General features: G+C 38.1%; 1 long non-coding RNA gene across 2 annotated transcripts in view; it reads right to left on the reverse strand.

Moving 5' to 3' along the window:
• LOC140709815 (uncharacterized) overlaps positions 1–12638 on the reverse strand; it is a 342945-nt gene extending 330307 nt beyond the window's left edge. For both annotated transcript variants that reach the window (XR_012090525.1, XR_012090526.1), the window contains exon 1: positions 12538–12638. This is a non-coding gene — a long non-coding RNA (uncharacterized lncRNA). The remainder of the gene's footprint in view (positions 1–12537) is intronic.
• Positions 12639–12732: the final 94 nt, after the last annotated feature.

Raw genomic sequence — 12732 nt, forward strand, 5'->3', positions numbered from 1 at the left:
AAGAAAGATTTTTCTAAAAAATAATTACGCTTACTTATTTGTACTCTTAATAGAAAAGCTAAGCCAATAAATGAAAGATAGAGAAGGATAAATTTTGAATTGTCATAAGAGAGATTCCTAAAAATAAGGTTAGTAATTGTGAATTGTCCCTGGAAATGTTCACGTGAAGACCTGTAACTTCTCAACAAGAATACCTCATTTATCTTTGTAGTCCTCAAGCATAGCACAGTTCCAACATATAATAACTGATCAATATATATCTGATAAATAAAGTGAAATTCAAGTAACTGATGGTAGTTTGGATTAAATGTTTCCTTCCAAACCTAGGATTCCAATATTTTAGGATTCCAAAATAAGCTCAACTATGAGTCACTAATTTTTCCTTTCAATGTGTCATATAGTCATAATTTCCTTTATACTGGATGCGTACTCCTCAGGAAATTAAAGAAGGATCCCAAACATCTTATTAGGAACATTTTAGGTAGTACCATGCAGTAATTAAGTGCAAAATATGAAACACTTAAGAATCTTCAAAGGCATATATTTACACATATACTATTAATCTAAAATTTCCCTCATTCAAGGCAAAAATGGGCCACAATTTACCAAATCTTTACCACAGACATTATGCTTAGTGCTTTAATATTCATTCTAAAGTATTTATTGAACACTGACTGTGTGCCACACACAGCTAATATTTATAACCAATTTAGCAAGGTAGGTATTAATATCTCCATATGAAAGCCAAAGGAGTTACGTAACTTGTCCAAGTTCAGGCCACCGCAAGTCCATATGGAGCCTTTGTACAAATTTTAAAAACAACAGCCGGGCACGATGGCTCACACCTGTAATCTCAGCACTTTGGGAGGCCGAGGCAGGCGGATCACAAGGTCAGGGGATCAAGACCGTCCTGGCCAACATGGTAAAACCCTGTCTCTATTAAAAATACAAAAATTAGCCAGGCATGGTGGCATGTGCCTGTAATCCCAGCTACTCAGGAGGCTGAAGCAGGAGAATTGCTTGAACCCAGGAGTTGGAAGTTGCAGTGAGCCGAGATCGTGCCACAGCACTCCAGCCTGGCAACAGAGCGAGACTCCATCTCAAAAACAAAACAAAACAAAACAAAAAAACACCGTACCTCTTCATCAAATTTTATTCCATCTGTAATAAAATTGGCCATAATACACTGATTTTATTAAAACAAAGACACTTTACTGCTCATAAAATTATCTTAATAAATATTCAAATTTATAATGTCTATTATATAAGTAGTGTACACTTTAGATGTGTTTCTTTGTGCAATGCACAATCCACTCAGCAGTAAATGACAATCCTGGATGAGCTATAAGGACAGAACCAGAAATTTCACTCCAAAGTACCATCATTTACTCCCACCCTAAATGAGAATGATTAGTAATTTCACATAAATTCTGGCTGCATATGACTGCTGTCTCCTTTCAGCACTGTTTCATTCTCAAAGTACTCATAAAATATATTTATGTGGACATAAACCCAATGAATACATGGAAAGCAATTAATGCTGGATGGCTAGGAAGGGTGTCTCAGAGAACCCCTCATCAGTCTCTCCAGGCAAGAACTGCTTCTCCAAAGCCTGATTTTACCTACCAGGAAATTGAAAAATATTCTTAAGAATAGTATAAAATAGTTGTTCTCATAAATATCACCCAAATAACTCAATCTAAAACTTAAGGTATAATTATGACAAAAACGACTTGAATCAGATTTCACTGTGATGTTAAAGTGCTTCGGCTCAATATTCAGTCAAATTATGGAAGATATTAAGGTAACAGGGGTTTTGCCTTTTCCTAGAGATGATATGCCAGAGTGTGAAATGGCCTTAATACCCACTGAGAATAAAATTGCCCTTAGAGCAATGCATGTGTACATGATGCTTTGCTCATCCAAGCCACCTTTTTTGGGTTTCTACTGTGTTGTAGGTTTTGTTAGGTGCTGAGGACACAGTAACAATCAGACCAATCCAGACCACGCTCTGCTCTCATTCCAGCTGATAAAATTAATGTCAAAAAGAAAAATGCAGTAAGTACTACAACAGAGATCTAGACAAGGTATAGCAGGGTCACTTGGTGGGACCCTGCTTTGTCCCACATGCAGAATTTCTTGGAATTTAGGTAAATAGAGCTCATGATAATGTAAATAAGCTTTACAGTTAACTTAAAAAACAATCCCAGGACTGGCACAGTGGCTCATGCCTGTAATACCAGTACTTTGAGAGGCTGAGGGTGGGCGGATCACCTGAGGTCAGGACTTCAAGACCAGCCTGACCAAATCCGTCAGTCTGACGGAGAAACCCCATCTCTACTAAAAATACAAAATTAGCAGGGCATGGTGGCACATGCCTGTATTCCCAGCTACTTGGGAGGCTGAGGAAGGAGAATCGCTTGAACCCAGGAGGCGGAGGTTGCAGTGAGCCAAGATCGCGCCATTGCACTCCAACCTGGGCAACAAGAGCAAAATTCCATCTCAAAAAAAACTCCCTACTATCATACCATCATATTTGGCTCATAGTAAATATATAATAGATGTGAAATGAATAAATAAATGAACTTTCCAGCTTACAAATTAGACTTGGGCTATAAGAAAACATCCACATCAATTATAAAAGAAGTGTTCATGAATACAAAATATTTTTAAATACCCAAAAGCCTAAGGCAATTTGAATTGAGGAGAGATGCAATTTAAATACAAAGCTCATACTGACCAACTTAAAAGACACATAAATTATTTGTAATGTCTATCTGAGCTATTTAATCATATATTTTCAGCATCTCAGTAACATATTTATTTTTTTTCAGTCACTTGGACGTTTTTTTTCCTTCTAAATCTCAACCATATTATCTATCTGGCTTTGCAAGGAAGATCAAAAAGGAGAAGCTCTAACAATTTCCACTGGTTTTCCGTAATCCAAACTGAGATGATCCAGGCTTAAACAAGATGTAGGGGGTCTGCGGACAGAGGAAGGCTGATTCCTTGCTGTATCTATAGAGGAGGTCTACACTTATGAATTCCAACTTTTTAGGTGGATAATTTGAGATGAAGGTTTGTTCTTTGAACATTTTTAATCATTCTATCCTGCCTCCCAAGGCTTCCAAGAGACATTTTACTGAAATAGAAGTAAAATGCTAAATACTTTACTCATCTTTTCTTCTAATTCTGTGTTTTGACCTTTTTTAAATTTTCATCTCACATTCTATTATAAATAACCTGAGGACAGGAACATCGTCTGTGCAGTTCTCTCTAATCAGCATCTATTCCAGCACCCTATGCAATGAAACACTCACAAAATATTTCCTAGTGATTGAATTGGACAGTAAACTACTGTCTAATTGAAATGAAACTCGAAAGTTGGGACCTTTTTTAAACATACTTTATGCAATGTCTGATGTGAAGGAAAATCACAAAATATGAGAATTAAAAGAGGCCTTGAAACTATTTTGTTATTATCAACAATTTATTTTTTTAACCCTGTGAACTTCCTCCATCCGAATTTCTACCACTACCACATAACAGAAAATAGTTCCAAACTTTCTATGAGGAGTCCCTGGAACTGTAGAAGGGGAAGAAAAGAGAATATAAATACAACTTTATAGTATACACCACAATACACTTGCAGAAAAGATCCACTTCTCAATAACTTAATGAAATTTTGGAACCACTTAGGGCTACAACTTTGTTAGATACTAGTATTCAATACAATTTAAGTAAAACAAATAAGAGCAGGCAATTTGGGTCGCAAACAGTTAAGAAGGCAAAACCAGGTTTCGATTAACTGTAAATTTTGTACAGTGAAACACTGGTAAGTTAGTTCTTGATTCTTAAAAAAAAATGTTTAAATTTATTTTTGAAAAACAGGCCTCATGTTCATCTGCTCTCCAGGACTGATAAAAGATGCAAGTTCCCACCCTATCTTTGGTAGGTGTGTGTACACAGATCTGATAAGGAACTACACAAAGGGAAATGTTAAAAGTTGATCATTCTTAGCAACATAAGAAAACCACTAAAGATAAATATTTCCACAGGTACTTACAAGGTGAAATTTTTGTGTTCTAGCTTTTATCATTAATAAACTTTCTCATCGCCCCTAAGAATCTAAATACAAACAAATATTTCTAATTCTTCCTATAGGTCTACATAAATTCCCTCCAACTTAACTTTTCTCCTTTCCTGAAATCAAATGTACATCTGTTTTACACAGGAGCAGCACAATGCTAGGCAATTAATAAGTGTGTTGGTGTTCATGCAACAGAGATTTATTGCAACTATATGCAAACATTGTACTATGTCCTGGAGTACTACAGATTGAGCAAAATTATATAAACAGAATAGCCAGTATTCTTGATTTGAAATTTAAATATCAATACAAATAAAACGAAATAGTAAAGAGGTGAAGGGAGAAATGGGAGGGGATGTGGATGGGATGGGATGGGGAGGGGAGGGAAATGGAGGGGAGGGGATGGGGTAAACTGATAGAATAAAAGACAATGGGGAGATTATTATCTTACTCTTGGCCCCACCTCACTCTTACATGATTATCATGCTGTGGTTCTACATTTTTCTAAATTACTATAAAAGTCTTAAAGACACAGCCTGCTCTATGTTTCTTCACATCTTTAGCACTGCCCAAATGGAGAATATAACTCTGAGAAAATAAATACTAATAAGTGATATGGCTTGGCTGTGCCCCCACCCAAATCTCATCTTGAATTCTCACGTGTCATGGAAGGGACACAGTGGGAAGCAACTGAATCAGGGGAGCAAGTCTTTCCCGTGATGTTCTCATGATAGTAAATTTCATGAGATCTGACGGTTTTAAAAAGAGGAATTCCCCTGCACAAGCTCTCTCTCTTTGCCTGCTGCCATCCATGTAAGACATGACTTGCTCCTCCTTGCCTTCTGCCATGATTGTGAGGCTTTGCCAGCCACATGGAACTAAGTCCAGTTAAACCCCTTTCTTTTGTAAATTGCCCAGTCTCAGGTATGTCTTTATCGGCAGCATGAAAAACGGACTAAGACAGTCAATCAGTACCAGTAGAGTGGGGTGTTGCTGAAAAGACACCTGAAAATGTGGAAGCAACTTTGGAACTGGATTACAAGTAGAGGTTAGAACAGTTTGGAGGGCTCATAGGAAGACAGGAAAATGTGGGACAGTTTGGAACTTCTAAAAACTTGTTGAATGGCTTTGACTAAAAGCCTGAAAGCAACATAGACAATAAGGTCCAGGTTGAGGTGGTCTCAGATGGAGATGAGGAACTTGTTGGGAACTGGAGCAAAGGTGACTCTTGTTATGTTTTAGCAAAGAGACTAGCAGCATTTTGCTCCTGCCCTAGAGATTTGCAGAACTTTGAACTTGAGAGAGATGATTTAGGGTATCTGGCAGAAGAAATTTCTAAGCAGCAAAGCATTTAAGATGTGACTTCAGTGCTGTTAAAGGCATTCAGTTTAAAAGGGAAGCAGAGCATAAAAAGTTTGGAAAATTTGCAGCTTGACAATGTGATAGAAGAGAAAAACCCATTTTCTGAGGAGAAATTCAAACCAGCTACAGAAATTTGCATAAATAACGAGGAGCTGAATGTTAATCCCCAAGACAATGGGAAAGGTGTCTCCAGGGCATGTCAGAGGTCTTCACAGCAGTCCCTCCCATCACAGGCCAGAAAGCCTAGGAGATAATGGTTACCTGGGCTGGGCCCAGGGTCCCCATGCCATGTGCAGCCTAGGGACTTGGTGCCCTGCGTCCCAGGCACTCCAATGGTGACTAATAGGGGCCAAGGTACAACTCAGACTGTTTCTTCTGAGGGTACAAGCCCCAAGCCCGGGCAGCTTCCATGTGGTGTTGAGCCTGTGGGTGCCTACAAGTCAAGAATTGAGGTTTGGGAACCTCCACCTAGATTTCAGAAGATGTATGGAAATGTCTGGACACCCAGGCAAGAGTTTGCTGCAGGGGTGGGGCCCTCACGGAGAACCTCTGCTAAGGCAGTGTGGAAGTGAAATGTGGGGTCAGAGCCCCCATACAGTGTCCCTACTGAGGCATCGCCTAGTGGAGCTGTGAGAAGAGGACCATCATCCTCCAGACCCCAGAATAGTGGATCCACCAACAGCTTGCGGCGTGCGCCTGGAAAAACCAGACACTCAACGCCAGCCCATGAAAACAGTCAAGAGGAGGCTATACCCTGCAAAGTCACAGGGGCGGAGCTGCCCAAGACCTTGGGAACCCACCTCTTGCATGAGCATAACCTGGATGTAAGACATGGAGTGAAAAGAAATCATTTTGGAGCTTTAAGATTTGACTGTCCCGCTGGATTTCAGACTTGCACAGGGCCTGTAGCAACTTTGTTTTGGCCAATGTCTCCCATTTGGAATGGCTACCCAATGACTGTACCTACATTGCATCCAGGAAGTAACTAACTTGCTTTTGATTTTACAGGCTTATAGATGGAAGGGACTTGCCTTGTATCAGATGTGGACTTTTGAGTGAATGCTGACATGAGTTAAGACTTTGAGGGACTGTTGAAAAGGCATGATTGATTTTTGAAATGTGAGGACATGAGATTTGGGAGGAGTCAGGGGAGGAATGATATGGTTTGGCTGTGTCCCCACCCAAATCTCATCTTTAATTCTCACATGCTGTGGGAGGGACCTGGTGGGAGGTAATTGAATCACAGGGGCAAGTCTTTCCTGTGCTGTTCTCGTGATAGTGAAAAAGTTTCACGAGATCTGATGGTTTTAAAAAGAGGAGTTCCCCTGCACAAGCTCTCTCTCTTTGCCTGCCGCCATCCATGTAAGATGACTTGCTCTTCCTTGCCTTCTGCCATGATTGTAAAGTTTCCCCTGCCACGTGGAAGTGTAAGTCCAATTAAACCTATTTCTTTTGTGAAGGTATGTCTTTATCAGCAGCAATGAAAACGGACTAATACAATATGTCATATAAGAGAAACAGAAAATGATAGCACTAAAAGCAATGCTATGAACATAGCCCCAAGCATTAAGGAATCAGGTTATTAATTGTTACCTGAAATAAACCACGTAAATATTGTCTCAAAGTTTTATTTCTTAAAATCCATCATTGTGCCTTTGAAGTAGGAACTTCGGAAGTTTTAGAAGTGACACTCCTATAGTATTTATAGCAAAAACTACATCTTTCAAGAGCAGTTTGGACTGGATTTCTACATTCATCATAACATGGATACATTTAATTTTCTAAATATTGAATGTTTCTTCTCCAATGGTGTTCCTCATGCAGAAAGAGTCTCAGCAAAAAAACAAATGCTGAAGCAAGGCCCCAAGCTTCTAACTACTTCTACTAAGTGACAGGGGACACTAGCACCTTATGACTTAATCCCAAGGGGAAGGTCTGCCATGCAGGAACTAGCAGCCCTCAGAGTCTAAAACCTGGAACATATAACATCCAACTCGCATGCTCACACATACGCATCTGCACGTGCGCTGACTTGCATCCAGGAGACAGCCCCTGAGCTCTTCACAAATTGCAGAGGCGGCCAGGAAATCAGCTCCAAAGATGATGTGCCTCTGCCCTGCTTCAGAGTCCCCAACTCACATCCTAACGGCTATGAGAGGTTTCCATGATCAAATCCAGGAGCAGAAGGCAGAAGTGAGGCTCACAAATGGTCCATCCGGGCTTTTCCGTGGAGCCCGTTTCTGCCCGACCCCCCTGAGGAATGTAAATGATCTGTTCAGGACTGAACTGCTTTACCCTCGAGGATGTAAATTATTCATTACCCCCCTCCTTCTTGCACATTTTTCCTTTCATTTTCTCCATCTACTCCCTGCTTTCTCTTTACCAATTTATCTCTAAGCTACCTCAATTGCCTTCTTCTGCTCTGCTCCCCTCAGAAACTTAAAAACGAAACCAGATTGACAAGCCAAATAACCGGATTAGATTTCTCTTCAACATATTAGAGAGTAGAGAAAGCTGCTTTGTAATATGTTTGATATTCAGCCTTTTAGAAAGCAATTCCTTAAATTACTCTGTTTAAATCTTAACTTTCTTTGATAGCACGCTAACATTGCACTAAAACCTGTGCAATATTATGAAAACTTTAATTTCTGTAGTCAGTGCTTCCACATGAACAGCAGGGGGCAGTAGGATACCAAGAATTGAAGAAATTGTCCCGGGCTCTAAGAAACACTGTTGAATTACTGCAGTGGGTCTGTGTACTCGTGATGATCTCAGCTCTCAGATGAAGTCTTTTGTTTTGTGTCCTATTTTACAATGCACCGTTCAGTTTTCTATATGAGTTGTGGCTTAGTCACAGTATTTCACTGTGACAGCTTAGCTTAAGAAAAAGAAAGGTGAAGGAAAAAAAAGGGGGGGAAAGAAAAAGAGAAGATGTAAATGCTTCCAAATAAAACACATCATGAAAAGGAAAAAGTAATCCTGTGTATACATATAAAGTTTGTCCCTTCTCTGTTCCCATCCTAGACACAGGTTTTCCAGATTACAGACTAGATTCATCCCTATTCCTCCCCAAAACACACAAACACATGCACACATCTGCCATATAATTTTCTGTCAAAACAGATTTCTTATAAAAAGAAAAACAACACGAAAAACACAAAAAACTCTTTTAAAATACTTGACTTTTTAAAAAAAATTCAAAAAAAACTCTCATTTTCTGTCCTTTATCAAGCTTCTGAGTATAGAATTTTAGTTTTTCATGCTTTTTGAACATTAGTCAAAATACCTTTCATTAATGTGAATGTTGCAATAAGATTCTTCCTCTGTAAATGCACAGCTTCAGATAAATAGCCAAAAGCTATAGTTGTTATCTATATCTGACATGTTTGGAGGTGGAATATGAAGTACAAACTGAAATATGAGAGACTTGAAGAATATTCAACGATTGTTGCAATCGTACAGGTTGGGAAAGGTTCTTAGTAATCAACCCTCAAAGTTAGCAAATATGAAACTTCTTTTATGCATAATTTGAGTTGTACCCAAAATATCATACCCGCAAGCCTAGTTTCCTCTCCTACCTGGACTGGAATTCCCAGGGTTATTTATGTGTTCTCATAGAGTTATTAATTTATTACTGTGGTATAGCAGATATATTATTTCAACAACTGGTACCAAAATTCCTCTTGAAGGAGGGATTCTTTGCTCCCTACTGACAGGGCCCTATCTGATCCTCTGGCCTTATCTCCTACTATTTTCCTGCTTACCAGCTTTGATCACACCAGCTCCCTTGTTGTTCCTTAGAGCATGCTAGGTACTTTATGCCTCAGGGTCTTGGCCCTAGCTGTCCTCTGTCGGGAACCATCTTACCTCATTTATCCAAATGATTCGTTCCTTTGCCTATTTCAAGTGTTTGTGCAAAAATCACTTCCTCCTTGAGGCCTTTCCTGACCACCTATTTAAAATGGAATATTCTCCCCAGCATTTTTTTATGCACCCTTTCTCCTTTATTTTCCTCAATAGCACTTATTACCATCAAATACGCTACATATTACACAGGTAAATATAATACAGGAGATAACTGAGACCAAACATATCAGCCAACAGAGGGCTCAACTTCAGTGTTAAAACAAAAAGAAAAATAGGTTGATTTCAAAGGAAAACCCAACTCTATGCTGTATGTAAAAGACAAAGACCCACCTAAAACAAAACAATTCAGAAATGCTAACAATGAAAGGAAGGATGGGTAAAGGTCTACTAAGAAAATGCAAATTAAAAAAAGAAAGAATTGAGATTTTGAAATTCAATAAAATAAAATTCAGACCAAAAACCATTATTGAGACAAAGAACATCTTATCATCCTAAAGGCTACAATTCACAGTGAAAATAAAAGATTTATGAAAAGGTATGCAGTGAATAAAACAGCAGCTACTTTCATACATAGGAATTATAAGAGATTCAAAGAGAAATCGAAATACACTAATAATAATACACTAATAATAATATGTACTATAGTACATTTACCTTAGACAAAAAAATACAAAAACACTTATGAAAATGGACTCTAATTTACAATACAGACATGTATGCCTCAATAAATCACATAAATATAATATAAATATTCACCATAATATGATAAAACTAGAAAGTTATAATCAAAACATAAGAAAGCCCCATCTTGAAATTTAAAATTTTTCTATTAAACACAGCTTGCCGCAAAGGGAAGTATCAATTAATAATGAGAATTTCTAGAAAAAATTGAAAACATGACATTAGAATTGACAAGATGCAGCTAAAGAGTGTTCAGAACAAAACTGATAATTTAAATAAATAATGAAATGTATGAATTAGATATTTCACTCAAAAAGAAAACATTAGATATATTTAAGGTTCTTTTCCATTTTGGATTTTGGATTTAATTTTCTTTTTAATTGAGCAACCTAGTTTTTTTTGTTTTTTGTTTTTTTTTTTTTTTTTTGAGTCTCCCTCTGTCACCGAGGCTGTAGCACAGTGGCACAACTGGCCAGTCTGCTCTTGAACTCCTGACCCTGAGTGATCCACCTGCCTCAGCCTTCCAAAGTGCTGAGATTACAGGGGTGAGCCACTGCACCCAGAAAGCAACCTAGATTTTAAAACGTGAGATAAATAAGCCTAACCGTATTTAACTACATCTAACATTTTTACTAACAGTTGTAATACTGGTAGATTTTGGAAACTATTATATATATTATGGAAAAAAGGAAATTATTCTGTTAATATCATTTAGGAGCCATGATTTTCAGCATCGGGGAAAAGAAATGCAATATAAAATCAAGTAAGTAAAAACCCTATAATCTTCTATTAGAATTGGAATATCGACACAAATGTATTATTTATTTTCATCTTTCTTTGAAAAACTACATCTCTTCTAGATCTTGTGTTGAAGAGTCTGGGAAGTGATAAGCCATTTAACCATGAACATCTTTAAGTGCAGATTGTAGCATCCAAATACCTTTTTCACTAGAAGCAATCAGGACACCTTTGAGAAATGACTGATTCTATGTCTGAGGCAGTAAATGTACAATATGACACTGGAATTCTTACAGTGTCAGAAAGCAATTAAGACATTTGAGCTTGTGTCAAATAAAGGAGCCAAAAATGACCAAAGATGGGCAATTTGAAATTCAAAATGGATAATCACTGCAATTATATAAAAGTGTAAACAGAGATGCAGATACAATCAACATGAAACTCCTGGAAGCAACAGGAGATTCAATATGGTTACAAGATACAAAATTAGACACAGAAATCAGTACCTTAATTTATGTAAGAACCTAGCCGTCATAAGGAAAAGTAGAAGAGATCATTCCAACAAAAAAAGAGAAATACTCTAAGAATAAATTTAACAAGTGAAAAACCTTTATGATGCTTTCTTGAAAGACACAAAGCTGAAACTTGAGCAAGAGAAAAAATAAACCTTGCTTTTCAAAAGGAAAAAAATGTCAAAAGGAAAATGCAACATCATAAATGGAAAAGATATGCAGAAGTTTTTTTTTTTAGAAAGTATTTTTATGGAACTATATTCTATAGTTTACATGAAAAAATAACCAAGCATATTAAAAAACTTCAGAAAACAGCAATAATGCAGTCTAGCCCTACCACATACTGAAATATAGTCTCTAATAAAAACAGTATAATATTAGCCCATAAGTAGACAATAAGATCAATGTGGAAAAAAAAAGAAAATATATCTTAGATTCAAATATAATGTGGAAATTTATGGATGTGATAAAAATATTTCAAATCGATGGTCAGGGGGTGCTTTTTAAATTAAATGTTATGACAGTTAAAAAGTCATTTGAAAATAGATTAAAATTCACCTAGGTAGAATTCCTGCATATATGTTCGTGTGTACATACATATTACTCGTGAATCGTATAATGAGGAACCAATCTGACATCTCCAAATTGAAGGATATTCTGGAAGACCACTGGGCTAGACTTTTCAGAAATGTCAATACCAGGAGAAACAAACAAAAAAAGGCTAGGGAACTGTTCTATATTGAAGGAAGTGAAAGAGACTTGACAACTGCAATATGTGATTCTCACCGATGCACTATGTGATTCTTGTTAAATCTCGGATTTACATTTTACAAACTATAGGGTAAAGAAGGACATTTTGGGACAACTGAGGAAATTCAAATATGAAATATATCCGATTATTGTAATCTAACAATGTTACATTTCCTAAGTATGATGATGCGCATTGTGATCCTGTGGTCCTCAATTGAGGCAATTTTGCACCTCTCCTTTCTCCCCCAACCCTCACCACCACCCCTCCCCCCTCCACCCCCCAACCACACCTTTTGGGTTTGGCAGTGTCTGGAGGCATCGTTGGTTGTCACAACTGGGGGAGGGGTTTGCCACTGGCACCTAATGGGTCGAGGCCAGGGATGCTGCTAAATAGTGATTGTTTAGCTCAGGACACCCCCATCCCACCCCGTCACCCCCACCTTACGGGCACAGACAGCAAAAACTCATCCTGCCCAAAATGTCAATAGCGCGGGGTTGAGAATGTAGAACAATCCCTTTTTCTGAGGGGATACATACTGAGATATTAGGCTGAATCACATGACATTGTCTCTTGCGTAGGTCAAGTATCGGCAATATTTAAGGACGAAGGGTTATGACGTTCACAACAAACTCTCAAAATAATGAACGAGCCCTTCCGCCCCGGCTGCCCCGCGTCCTAGGAGACCCGAGAAGGGCGCACTAGCCCGGGGCGCGGAGGCCAACGCCGAGCCT

This window comes from Chlorocebus sabaeus, chromosome 22 (genome assembly GCF_047675955.1).
Source record: "Chlorocebus sabaeus isolate Y175 chromosome 22, mChlSab1.0.hap1, whole genome shotgun sequence".
NCBI lineage: Eukaryota > Metazoa > Chordata > Mammalia > Primates > Cercopithecidae > Chlorocebus > Chlorocebus sabaeus.